We start from the raw sequence: 13,858 nt of genomic DNA, 5'->3' as shown, positions 1-13,858 counted from the left end.
ATTATGGTTTTCTCAGGGTATATGCCCAGTAGTGGGATTGCTGGGTCGTATGGTGTTCTTTCGGATGTACAAATAGTTCTATTTGTAGTTTTTTAAGGAACCTCCATACTGTTCTCCATAGTGGCTGTACCAATTCACATTCCCACCAGCAGTGCAGGAGTGTTCCCTTTTCTCCACACCCTCTCCAGCATTTATTGTTTGTAGATTTTTTGATGATGGCCATTCTGACTGGTGTGAGGTGATACCTTATTGTAGTTTTGATTTGCATTTCTCTAATGATTATTGATGTTGAGCATCCTTTCATGTGTTTGTTGGCAATCTGTATATCTTCTTTGGAGAAATGTCTACTTAGTCCTTCTGCCCATTTTTGGATTTGGGTTGTTTGTTTTTTTGTTATTGAGCTGCATGAGCTGCTTATAAATTTGGGAGATTAATCCTTTGTCAGTTGCTTCATTTGCAAATATTTTCTCCCATTCTGAGGGTTGTCTTTTGGTCTTGTTTATGGTTTCCTTTGCTGTGCAAAAGCTTTGAAGTTTCATTAGGTCCCATTTGTTTATTTTTGTTTTTATTTCCATTTCTCTAGAAGGTGGGTCTGTGTCCTACAGAGCTTTTACTTGTTTTCCCCTCTACCTCTATCCTCACATCTCCCTTCAAAAAAAAGCAAAAAAGATTGTAAGTTCCCTCCCTCATACCCTCACAGCTGGTTTCTTTTCTCTCTCTTCTAACAACTTTATTGGGATAAAATTCACAGACCATAAAATTCACCCATACAGCTTTTTTCTTAAAATTCTTTATGTCTCTTACCTTGCTCGTCCATGTGCTGTTGTTCAGTGTGTTTCTGTCCCTGTCCTCTGCCAAGCCAAGGGAACTCTGAACGGCAGGGAGTCGGCCTTGGTAGGGGTGCCCAGTCGGCCTTTCCTCAGTAAGTGAGGTTTGAATTGAACTTGGACTGGAGGCCTGCATTCCTCAGGTCTTGCAGGGCATGTTAGAGATGGAGAAAAAGGCAGGGCCCTCCCGCAGGACAAACCAGAGGGTCACTGTGAGATGAGACTGCTTACAGCAAGGGGATCATGCCAGCCAGCAAGCAGGTGCTGCGCCCACCAGTGGGCCAGACGGACGTGGCGAGGCCCAACCAGCCTCACCTTCTGCCTGCCCGTGGAGCTGGGCCTTTTCGGATTCACCCTTGTGGTGAATGATTCCAGATGTTAAAGTGAAATTTCTTCAGAACTGTTGCATTTGAAGACCAGTGTAGTAAAGAGGGTGTGGGAGACTTACGGTTTGAAGAAAAACTGCAGAGATGGCTGAAAGGCCCTAGAAAATTGAACAGTGTTGAAAGGGACAAGAAGCTGTGATTGTTCCAGTCGAGAAGAAGAAGCAATTTACCAGATCTTTTCACTCCATGATTGGGTTCTTTTCTGTTGGTAGAAAATTGAGTGAAAGAAACAGACAAGCTGCCATATTAAATTATGAAAAAAAAAATTTTTTATTTATTTTTTATTGAAGTATAGTTGAATTACAGTGTTGTGTTAATTACTGCTGTACAGCAAAGTGACTCATTTATATATATATATATATATATATATACACATTCTTTTTCATATTCTTTTCCATTATGGTTTATCACAGGATATTGAATATAGTTCCCTGTGCTGTACAGTAGGACCTTGCTGTTTATCCATCCATTCTGTACGTACCAGTTTGCATCTGCTAATCCCAACTCCCGGTCCATCCCTCTCCCTCCCCCCTCCCCTTTGGTAACTGCCAGTCTATTGTCTATGTCCCTGCTTCTGTTAAATGACGAACATTTTTTGGGTTAAATTCTGGAATGGGGTACATTAGAGGGTAACAAAAACCTAAAACGTTTCCCCCCTTATATCTGTCTTGCTAGTGTAATCCCAAAGCAGCACGGTAGCTTAGATGACCTCTTACGGGAAGATGACTAGAACTGGCCCTTCTGACGAGCCCTTAGCACTTTCTAAGCTGCTCGCCGAAAGGTGAGACAGCATTCCCCACCAGTCCCAGAAACCTGACCCAGTGCCCTGAGAAGACACAGGCCTGAGGCACCACGCCAGCTGTGGGTTCAAGAAGCTCTAAGGTCAGGGTGCAGCTCCAGTTTTCTCACTCGTAGGATGGGGGTAATGCCGCCGAGCTTGCAGGGCGGCTGGCGCTGGGGGGGGGGGTGGCAGAAGTAGCTCATGTCTGGTGCAGACTCAGGGCCTGTTGTTGGTGGCCACTCCAATGCTGGGTTCCGCAGCAGACACACTAGGAAATGCTCTGTATCAGTGAGTTACTGTTCCACATTCACACTTCACGTAGACTTTGCCCTCTACCTGTCATGTTAAAATGAGGTCAAACAAAACAGAAAGAGAACTAAAACTCTTAGATCAAAAATTCTACTTACTACAGAAAAAAATATGAATCTCTTAAAAGGTTTTTGTCCTGGGCTTCCCTGGTGGCGCAGTGGCTGAGAGTCCGCCTGCCGATGCAGGAGACGCAGGCTCGTGCCCCGGTCCAGGAAGATCCCACATGCCGCAGAGCAGCTGGGCCCGTGTGAGCCATGGCTGCTAGGCCTGCGTGTCCGGAGCCTATGCTCCGCAACGGGAGAGGCCACAACAGTGAGAGGCCCGCGTACCGCAAAAAAAAAAAAAAAAAGGTTTTTGTCCCATTTTCTCCAGAAGCAATAGGGTGATACATCTGATGGTGGTCCTTCAGGCGTGTCTTCAGCTCATGTGTTTTGCCAGTCACTGTACTGTAATTAGTGACGAGCCTTTGGGCAAGTTGGGGAAGCAGACGGCAGGCAGCTTAAAGGCCTGGCCCGAGGGGGCCTATCACAGTCTCTGCCTCAGGCAGAAATTTCACTTGAGTTGACCCTTTGTGTTTCACCTTTATAAAGAAGTTCTTAAGCGGGGCATCACTGAAGAAAAGTAGCCATGTGTGTGGAAACGTGAAGGTCATCACAACAGTCAGAACGCTGTTCCACGCCTTCCACGAGTCACAGCTGCTCTCTGGTGCGTGAGGGGGAAGCAGTAGAAATGCTGGTTAAAGTGGAAGGTCAGTGATGGCTTATTCACCAGGGATGGGGCAGGCAGAATGGAAACTGTGGGGTGGTCTGGACCTTGCAGGTAAAATTTCCCTCCCTCCACTAATGTAGCAGGTCCAGGAGCAGCCCTGCTGTGGAAGGCGTGCTCGTGGGTTATGTTACACCCTCCTCAGAAGAGACCCTCCTCCCAGGCTGCACGGGGCCCTTTTTGGGGTGCTTGGTTTACAGGGCTGCTCAGTGGAAGTTACTAAGTGCTACCCAGGTGTCATCTGTGTGTAACCTGCTCAGTAGAGCTTGTTTGTAACAAGTGTACCTTCTTGGTTGGTAATTTAGCTGGATTCTAGGATAATTTGGGGTGGTATAGTTTACTTGTTAAATATGACTTGTAAATAACTGATTAGAAAACAGTGTCATCCAGTAACAGTGACAGTAGCTCCCGTGTAATGAGAACTTACCGTATGCTGGGCACGGTGCTCAAAGCTTTATGGGGACTATCTAGTACTCCGCCGGTGACTTCTTGGAGGAACACTGTTACTCTCAGTCAGCGGGTGAGGAGACAGCCTTGGAGGTGCCAGGGAAATCTGCCAGGCTCGCGCAGTGGCCTGGGGGTGTGTGGGCTTAACACGGGGACCTGGCTTCTGCTGAGTAACGGGACAGTGATCCTGGGGGAGCTTTACCCCTCCCCTGCCAGTTTGCTAACCAGCATTCATGCTGTACTCTTGATTTTTCTTTTTCTTAAACTTAGAATGTACATATGTAGGATGTGTCTGTGCCGCACAGAAGAAACGGCCTGGAGGCCAGCTGTCTCGTTGCTGTGAACATCAGGGCATAATGTTGTCATCTGTTTGTGCTTGTATCGCATGTTTGTGACTTGTATACAGGTATCCCCTGCTCATCAAAAATTAGGTTTCTGCCACTTCGCTTTTATGAAAGACCTACCTGTTTTTGACAACCTAGAGAAATCCTAGAATGATTTCCACTTTTAGGAAAAAAGGCAAAGAGTGAAAATACCGGTCAGTGTTTATTTTGCTGAGTGCCATTATAGAGGCAGCACCCTCAGCAGTGACAGGGGCCCCCGCCAGGCTCCCTTCCCGGGAACCACACTCGGCATCTCCCCAGAGCTGTGCACTGTGTCTGAGAGCATCTCTGCTTTGTCCCTGTGCGTCAGTTAGCAAGATGTGTCTGTCCTAAGGTGACTGCTTTACTCCAGTTTGGCTTAGGAAAGGTTTCCTTGGAGCACTGTACTTTGGGTAGCAGGAAATCTGGATGTGACGGTGTTGGCCCTTTCCTATTGTGCTATTGTACACTGGGTTTTTTTTTCTTTTTTTAACAAAACATAATTTGTATTCACATTAGCAAGGGAGTTGGCTTTCTTTTATTATTTATTATTATTCTGGCTGCATTGGGTCTTCGTTGCTGCGTTCGGGCTTTCTCTAGTTGTGGTGAGCGAGCTTCTCACTGCAGTGGCTTCTCTTGTTGTGGCTTGCGGGCTCTAGAGCTCAGGCTCAGTAGTTGTGGCACACGGGCTTAGTTGCTCCGCGGCATGTGGGATCTTCCCGGACCAGGGATTGAACCCGTGTCCCCTGCATTGGCAGGTGGATTTGTAACCACTGCGCCACCAGGGAAGCCCCGGGAATTGGCTTTAGAAAAGAGACGTGTGCTGTGAAGGTCACTCACTTTACACAGGTTCTTTGCTTTGACAAAGGAATCCCAAAGGGCAGTGCCACGGCAGCTTGTGGGGGAGACCCGCTGTCTCTGGGTCACTACCTCCTTGATCAGAGGCTTCAAGTGGGACGTGCCACTCTCAGGCAGGAAGGCAGACAGTTCTAAGTGATACCCGGTAGTGAGGCAATAGGATTTTATTTCAGTAATGACAAAGCAAGATGGACCAAATGAAAAGGAATTGAGAAAAGCAATCGATCAACTATGGAGTGGAGGCAAAGATGAAGGAACACGTGACTGACCCCTGGCTCGGTCCCCACGCAGGGTCTAGGAAGGTTAACCGCCTTCACGTGACAGCAGGCTGTTGGAATGAGACTTCTCCTGGTTTACTGTTGACTCAGTACAGCCTCTTCACCCGTTCCCCACCCCAGTTTCTCAGATTTTCACTGACTCAGTCTGAACCTTACTTGTCTTCTGAGTCACAGTATTAAAGGGCTTCCTTTTCTTTCTTTGTTTTTTTTTAACATCTTTGTTGGAGTATAATTGCTTTACAATGGTGTGTTAGTTTCTGCTTTATAACAAAGTGAATCAGCTATACATACACATATAAGGGCTTCCTTTTCAGTCCTCTAAAATCTTAAATCTCATTAAGTTAAAATCAGTGTTCACTTCACAGCATTATAGTTCCTGATTATCAGCTTATGTGGAAGAGTTCGTACTTGGAGAACTTTATTTGGGAGTTAATAGGGCTTCTTGGAAGATTCAGCTTTCTCAAACTGATTCATATTGAGAAAGATTTGTGACGGGCTCCCCATGAAGGATCGTATTCTGTCATTTAACAAAAAATCTTAGTTATTAAAACAAGTAAAACCCATTTAGTGTAATTTAAGCACATTTTTCAGAAACTTTATGGTAGGTGTTATTCTTCCGTAGGTGTATCCGCGATCTGAACTGTGAGAACAGATTTCAAGCCATTTTTGAACTATGAACTCCTTCAAAGCTGGGACTGGTGGAAGTGTTTGCTTTTCCTGCCACGTGCTGGATCAAGACCTGGCCCTTGCCCTGTATTCCCGGGCCCGTGGGGAGTTCATGCCGTGGGTGCTCAGCAGGGGCTGAGTTCATGTCTGTCTGCTTTATTGTCCTGCCTGTGGCCACACTCCCAGGTCCTTGGGGTGCTGTGCCGGCCTCTCCTCCCCTACACGAGACGCCTTGCAGAGCTGCCCGTCTCTGTACCCAGCCAGCGGGGGGTGGGGGGTAGTTGCTACAGGCAGCAGAGGGTCTCCATCATGGGGGGGCGGGGGGACACTTCCCGGGATCGGAGCTGCTGTTCACTCCGGAGGGAGGAGAGGTGCCCCTCGTGTCCTCTGCATGTCATTTGGCCCTTGGGCTCCCATTTCCTCATTAGTAAATGTACTGTTTGGACTGGATAATCTGAAAGACCGTTTCCAGTTCTCCATGTGTGATTGCCAAGGGGCTGAGGCCATGTCAGGAGAGAGGCTGGGTGACGCCCGGGTCCGGGGGGAGGGGGAGGCCACGCAGGGCACAGGCAGAGCGGGGCGGGCTGAGCAGGCTTCCCGCTGCCCTTGGGCTGCTGCCCTGTGACACAGTCCTCTTTCCTGACAGGGCCCCTCCCGGGCACTCCTTCCAGCCTGTCTGATCTTATTTCCTCTCTTGATAAACAAACCAAAGGTGGGGGGGGACAGTCAGTTTCTCATTTCACAACTGTTTTCAGTCACTTTCAGCTGGAGATCCTCCCTCCACCCCCAGTCCTTCCTGGCAAAGCTTTTTCCTGTTTAAAGGGAACACTGGGCTCCCAGTTTTCCCTTGCAGTTGGGACCTCATACTTGCAGGTGGTTGCCCTTGATTGGTTGATTGATTCATTGCCTTTTAGGGCATCAAGAGAAATTTTATAGGGGACAATCTTGGGTTGTAGAAGAATGAAGAGATTAGGAAAATTTTTCTCCTAATTAAAGTTTAGCTATCAAAGGGCTAAAGCTTTATTCAGTCTTCTTTTGGTGGGAAATAACCCAAGTTTTTGAATATATTCTTACCTTAGAAAAAAATAAAAGCCCTCCCAGTGGAGAAAGTAACCTTTCCTGATGACTGGTGGTTGAGGATGGTTGTTGAGTCAGCTGTGCTTATTGCGTTCCCTGTTTGTGTCGGGGCTTGCGGGGCAGCGGTTAACCAGGTGGAGGTAGACCGTGCCTTCCTGGGCCCTCCAGTCCAGCGGGGAAGATGGCAGTGAGCAAATACACGTGCGAGGCTCACTTATCAGAAGGCTAGCAGGCTCCTGACCTAGTCACCTGGTTGGAGCCAGGGACCCCGAGGACAGTAGCAGATGGTGGGGGAGATGGGGGCCGGGGGGGTGCTATTCCACCCAGGGTTGAGGGAGGGCCTGCATAGCTGAAAGACAGGTGTGGTGGGATTGAGGGGAGCACAGGGGCGACGCGGGGCGGGGGGGCAGGCAGGACCCAGACATGCAGCAAGCTCTGTGAGCATTTAGATGCTATCGAAGAGCCATGCAAAACTTGAGGAATCGTCAGCTGGGGAGTGATGGGATTGTGTTGGTTTTGGAGGAGATGGTGCCGTGGGGCTGGAGGGCTGGAGAGGCGGCGAGTGGGTGCAGGAGGCCAGCTGCAGGAGCAGGGGAGTGATGGTGGTCTGCATCGGAGGGACGGGGATGGGGCTGGGGGCTTGGGGAATGGTCTGAGGCTGCAGCTGCAGGTCAGGGTGTGTGTGGTGCAGGACTCCGAGTGGGTGTCAACCCTGGCAGTCGCTGGAGTGCAGAGCCCCGCAGGGCCAGCCAGTCGGCCTGTGCCCGCTTCTCTGAGCCGGAGGGCGGCAGTGCCCGTCTGTCCTCAGCGTAGTGTCCCGGTGCTGGCGCACTTGGGGGCCCAGTCAGTGTTTGCTGACTTGGCAGCTTTTTGTTGAGGGCATGGGAAGGGGAGGTCATTTTACTCTTTCTAAAATTTAGAATAGTGATGTTGTCTTACTTCCGAAACTACCAGTTCATTATCACCATGAAAAGCAAACGTTATTTTAAGCATTACAGCTGATCTGTTTTCTTCAAGCTACCCATAATGTCTGTCTTCTAATCTTAATATAAATGATGTTTAAAATGAATCCCTAATGGTGTTTTGGTTGCTGTGGTTTTGCTTTGCATCCTGAATGTTTTAAGAGTGCATGACAAGCTGTGTTGCACCCCAGTGGATATAATTCATAAAATTTTGCCGATAACATTTTGTATTCTGAGGAGCATTGCAAGCTCTAGGCTTAGTGGAGGAGCATTTATGCTTTTCAAGTGCTACTGCCCTGCTTCCTCCCAGTAAGCTCTAGCTCCAATTTCCTAGCCACAGAGACTGGTTCTCCCCTCCCACCCACCCCCAGGTCAGCTGGCTGTTCTGAAGGGATACTTTTTTGAAAACGTGAAACAGCAGTAGAATCTTGTGAGAAAAATCAGTTTGGTCTGTTCCCCGTCTCAGGCTCTGCAGCAGTAACTGTGAAGTGTCTCCTTCCCCACCCCACCCGATCATCCCTGGGTCTTACCACGTGAGTAAGTGGCACCCACTCATCACGTTGCCCAGGCTGGAAACCCAGCAGTCATCCTGGAGTCTCCTCTTGCTTCACCCACGTCGCAGGCGACTGCGCCTCCAGAGGGAAACCAGACGCGGCCTCCTCGGGGCTCCAGGCCCGACACCCCGAGCCCCGCTTACCTCTTGTGGGAAGCGGCGTCCCCCAGCTGTCCTTCCATGCTTGCCCTCATGGCCTGCTTTCCAAATAGCGACAGATGATCTTTAAAAAGAGGTTAAAAACTTGTTTGGAAACAGGTTCAAACGTACAGAAAAGTTGCAAGTAACAGTATAAAGAAGTGCCTCGAGGAGTTGAGAGTAAGTTGCCTGCATGGTCCCCCTCCCTGCTGAAAGTTTGGCGTGTATTTCCTGCAGCCCCGGCTGGTCTCTAGCCCCAAGTCAGGAATATGACATTGACACAGAGCTAGCAAGGGATCACCCCAGCCCCAGTCTGCTGTTCTCTCGTAGCAGAGGAGCCTGAGAACCAACGCTCACTTGACTTCCGTGCTGTCTTCCTCTCTCCCTTCTGTGGGGACTCTGGCCTCTCCTGACTTTCATGACTGAAACCGTTGCGGGCCAGTCGTTTTGTAGAATATCTCTTCAATTTAGGTTTTCCTCCCGTTTCCTCATGATTAAATTCAGCTTTTATAACTTTGCCAGGAAAATCACAGAGGTGACACTGTGTTTTTCTCATTGCGTCCTTTGGGGTGGCACACAGTCTCACCCTGATCACATCACTCTGATCGCTTGGTTTAGGTAACGTCTGCCAGACTGCACTGCGAAGGCACTGTTTCCTCTGTTTGATCAACAAGTATTTCGTTTGGATGTACTTTGAAGCTATGTAAATATCCCATTTCTCATCAGATTTTTTTTTTTTTTTTTTTTTTTTTTTTTTGCGGTACGCGGGCCTCTTAACTGTTGTGGCCTCTCCCGTTGCGGAGTACAGGCTCCGGGCGCGCAGGCTCAGCGGCCATGGCTCACGGGCGCAGCCTCTCTGCGGCATGTGGGATCTTCCCGGACCGGGGCACGAACCCGTGTCCCCTGCATCGGCAGGCAGACTCTCAACCCCTGCGCCACCAGGGAAGCCCTCTCATCACATATTTTAACATTGATTTATTTAATATCAGTGTGTACTCCTGATTTTGTTTTATTTAGTGGGCTGGATAATCTGTGACTATCCGTATTTATTTTGATTCACTCCCATTCTTTTTATTTTATTTATTTTTTTGTGGTATGCGGGCCTCTCACTGTTGTGGCCTCTCCTGTTGAGGAGCACAGGCTCTGGTCGCGCAGGCTCGTGGCCATGGCTCACGGGCCCAGCCGCTCCGCGGCACGTGGGATCTTTCCAGACCGGGGCATGAACCCGTGTCCCCTGCATCAGCAGGCAGACTCTCAGCCACTGCACCTCCAGGGAAGCCCTCACTCCCATTCTTTGAGCGCTTTCTTATTTTCGGGCACAAGAAGACGTTCCAGGCTGACCTGCGCTTTCCTGACCCACGTCTGGACTTGATGGAGGTGTCCTGGTCTCTTAGCTGGAGAATGGTATTTAGAAACCAAGATCTGTCACTAGTGATGCTTCTTGCTGCTGGGGTGTTGCTGCCTCCTGGCCCTCTCCAGAGGCAGAGCTAGGGCTTCCATATGTATGTACACACCCATTTATGTCTGCACCTTTTCTGCATCCACATACTGAAAACCACGAGCTCACACTGATGCCTCCACTTCTAATTCAGTGCTGTAGGGTCTGTTGTCCCTTTTTCGTAACTCCCTTTTCTGACAGTGAGGAAGCTGGCCCCCGTTATCTTGAACCTGTTTACTGATGTGATCAGTCCTTCTGTATGTAACAATCTCCTGTCCCCGACGGACGTCCTCCTTACCCCAGCGTCACCCAGTTTGGGCTCCGACCCCTGTTCCCGTTGGGCTCTGCCTAAAGGAGGTGCTAGAGGGAGGCGGGTGTGTGTGGGGGGGGGGGGGGGGGGGGGGCCTTGCAGCTTCCTGCCAGCTTCCCTCCTCTGTGGCACCTTAGCAGCCAGCCTCCTCCTGGCAGGAAGTGTCTTCTGGTAGTGGGCAGCTGGTCCCGGTTTGGGCATTTTCCCACACTTGCAGAGACCCCAGCATCAGCTGGCGAGTGCCCCTCTCAGCTCCCTGGGTCCCAGCCCTTAGGTCGCAGCCTTTGTGCTTAGAGACCCCAGTAACCGGTAGCAGCAGCCGAGCCTCAGAGTTTCAGCTGGGCGGGGCCCTTGCCCCAGGTTTCACAAATCCCAGCTTCTGCCTTTGGTTCCCCAGTCCTAAGCCTAGCATTTGCTTCCTGCACCTGCTGTCTCATGATAATCCAGTGCTCCCTTTTAACTTTTTTTTTTTAAGTTTTTATTGAATTTCTTACAGTATTGCTTCTGTTTTACGTTTTGGTCTTTTGGCCGCTGGGCATGTGGGATCCTAGCTCCCTGACCGGGGGTCGACCAGAAATCGAACCCTCACCCCCTGCGTTGGAAGGCGAAGTCTTAACCACTGGACCGCCAGGGAAATACCCCCTTTCAACTTTTTTGGTTACCTAGGTAACAGTCCTTTCTGTTACATTTTCTTCAAATAACTGGTGTGGCTTCTGTCTGTTGACTCTACCCAGTCCGTATGGTGGGGTCACCTTGTACTTGTGTTGACACTGATTGACACCCCATTTGAAATGTCACTCTTTCTCCTTTTCATGGGTGTAAGTCCTTCCGTCCTTCTTATTAGTCCCTCCTGTCAGAGTGATTTCATGGCCTCTCAGTACTTGTGTGGTTCGCAGGGTGGTCTGCTGCTGTGATTTAATTCTCTATTCTGGTCCTAGCTAATGCAGTCTTAATGATTTTTACATAGCGCTACAATATTTTTACTGTGTCCTCAGAACTGTTTGAAAATATTTAACATTTTTCAAAAATAATGCTTTCCTTCTGGATCCTTTTTAGTGCCCTCTATTTTTAAACATTAAGTTTTGTTCACATAGTTGATCTCCTGTTGCTTGACTCTTAATTTCTTTACCTTTCCAAGCTTTCATTTGGGGTGTTTCCATAGTTCTTCCCCCGTTTATCAGACTGCCCCTGATAAATCCGTGTTCATACATTTCAGGGAAATTGTACAGGGCTCTGTAAAATGCATAAGCAACAGAAACAGGTTCTATAAAAACAGTAAGAGGAAAACTTGTCGAGGAACATCAAGTGAGACAACTGATGTGGAAAAAAAAGATGAAGAGGAAGCTAGCCAGGTCTCATCCGCCACAAGGGACTTCGCGCTTCTCTGCCTCAGCCCTCACTGAGGTGGGAGGAGGGACTTTTTGCCTATTTTAGGGATAAGAAAATTTAGTCACAGAGGAGCAGATGACTTTCCTAAGATGGCATGGCGACCAGGTGTCCCACTTAGGACTTGACTCCTGAATGGAAGGAAGCCAGGGCTTTTCCCTGGGCCTCCTCCTGCCAAGTAGGGCAGGAGTAAACAGAACTGGATAGCGTATCGTTGGACCACTTACATACACACAGATCGCTACCACTAGAAATAAGATAAACACTTCACACCGTGCTCCTCCGACATACTCTAAACAGCAGATGAATAATGGGTTGACTATTTTAAAAAGCCGTTTGACCAAAAATAGGATTGACAGTTAGATTGTTAACGAGTCATAACTTTCTAAGCCTTAATAAGAAAATGACAAAGGAAAAATGAATTTGATTTTATTAAAAATGATACTTTTATTGGAAGTAATAATTGCTATAAAATAAAAATAGCATAGTTCAGATGAAAAGAGGCAACAGAATGGAGGAGTAGTGTTTACAGCTGTTACGTGTAAGAGAGCCAGAGTAAAGCTCTTACACAGTTGATTAAAAAACACCAAGATGTGATTAATGAGCAAGTGTCATGAATGGATAATTAACATCACAGGGCACAGCCGGATATGGGAGAACACCACCTCGACAGGCATCAAAGAACTGCTGATTTCAAAGGAAGACGAGATGTCAGTGTGTGGCTGTGAGGGGGGTGTGACTCAGGAGATGCAGCTTGGAAGGCAGGTTAGGAACCAGATAGAATGTTAGTGCCCTTTGGAGAGTCCTGGAGTTTCATCCTCAAAATTAATTTAAAATAGTAAAAAATCTGTGTGCGTGAAAAGTTCACTGCAGATTTATTCACCATAAGAAAATAATTAAAGACATTTAGCCTCTCCATTCAGTAGACACAATTATAAATTGTTGGTGTGTCAACTTAGTGAAATATTATGCAACTGTTAGAATGTTAGTTGAGTGGTATAGAATGCTAGTTGAGTGGTATGAAAAATGTAAGAAATGAGATAAAAGCAGAATACACAAAAATAGCTATATAAACATTGACCGTGTCTACGGTCAGGGGCTGGAATGGGAACATGTGAAGTTAAAGTGGTTCATGGCACAATTATGGGTGGAATTTTCTTTAATTTCCATGGCAATTGCTGTTTGATTTGCACGTTTAAAACACTGGCCAGCAGGTTTTGTGAGTCTTTGGGGTTTTTGTAGAAGCGTCCAGAATGCTGTGTTGAACCCCTGCCAGAGTGAGTGTTTCGGCAGTGTAGCAAGTGTGACTGTGGCGTGGGTCCTCCACAGGTGGGCAGAGCGGCACCATCTCCTTCCCACACTCGCTGGCCTGGGGGTGGTTTGTTGGGATTATGTTTCTTCACAGTAAAATGGAAGGTACCGTTTGGTTCCCCCAGAAGATGCCGAGAGGGATTGTGAGCTCCAGGGGCTGTTTAGAGTCTGTATTTCCATGAGGATTTTTGGGAATGGGTATTTTAGGTGATATTCGGAAGAAAGGTGAACCATAAGTGACCTTTAAGTTCTAGCTCAAGGGTTTTCTTTAGCCTGGCTTCCCCCGCCCCCCGCCCTAAATAATTCAGGGCCTGTGTGTTCTGTTCCCTAATCTCTGTGCCAATGGGTATTTACCGTTCTTGGTGCCTATTAATAGGCACCAAGAACCTTCTGGTGCTTTGGCTTTTGTTCCTTGGATCAGTGAACCATGGTGGTCAAACCTTGGTGGTACTAAGCAACTATTTAAGAAAAAAAAATTTGGAGTTAGATTTATAATATGGAGCTCAGTTAGAAGCCCAGAAAGTACCAGATTGCAGGTTTGGGGGGAGATAATTGTAGATGCATGTGTAGTTATAAGAAACAACACAGAAAGAGCCCTGGTACATTTTGCCCATTCCCCCCGCCCCCCGCTATGGGAATGTTGTGAAGCCGTAATCGTGGAGGATTTGAAAAAGATCTGTAGAGAACAAATAAAAGTTGGCATAAACATAGGGATTTAGATCTGAAGGTGAAAAGAGGAGAAAGGTGTAGGAGACGTAACGGAGCGGCTGCTAGACGGAGTGCGGGTGGTCAGCGCTCGGGTGCTGCTTCTGGAGTCTCACAGCGCGGGGCTTCTGGTCCTGGGGCTGCTGTGACTAATTACCACCAACTGGGGGCGTAAGGTCGCAGAGATTTTTCTTCTCTCTCACAGTTCTTGAGGCCAGAAGTCCAGAGTCAAGGTGTCAGCAGGGCCATGCTCCTCCTGAAGGCTCTGGACAGAGTCTGTCCCTGAAGGTGTCAGCAGG

General features: G+C 48.2%; 1 protein-coding gene across 2 annotated transcripts in view; it reads left to right on the top strand.

Moving 5' to 3' along the window:
* Positions 1–13,858, top strand: part of CDC42BPB (CDC42 binding protein kinase beta) — a 113,262-nt gene that overhangs the window by 29,530 nt on the left and 69,874 nt on the right. The window lies entirely within an intron of this gene.

This window comes from Monodon monoceros, unplaced genomic scaffold, assembly GCF_005190385.1.
Source record: "Monodon monoceros isolate NGI ecotype Baffin Bay Population unplaced genomic scaffold, NGI_Narwhal_1 Super_Scaffold_21, whole genome shotgun sequence".
In the NCBI taxonomy this organism is placed as follows: domain Eukaryota; kingdom Metazoa; phylum Chordata; class Mammalia; order Artiodactyla; family Monodontidae; genus Monodon; species Monodon monoceros.
The sequence above is the reverse complement of the archived record's forward strand: the minus strand, read 5'-3'. Positions and strand labels throughout refer to the sequence as shown.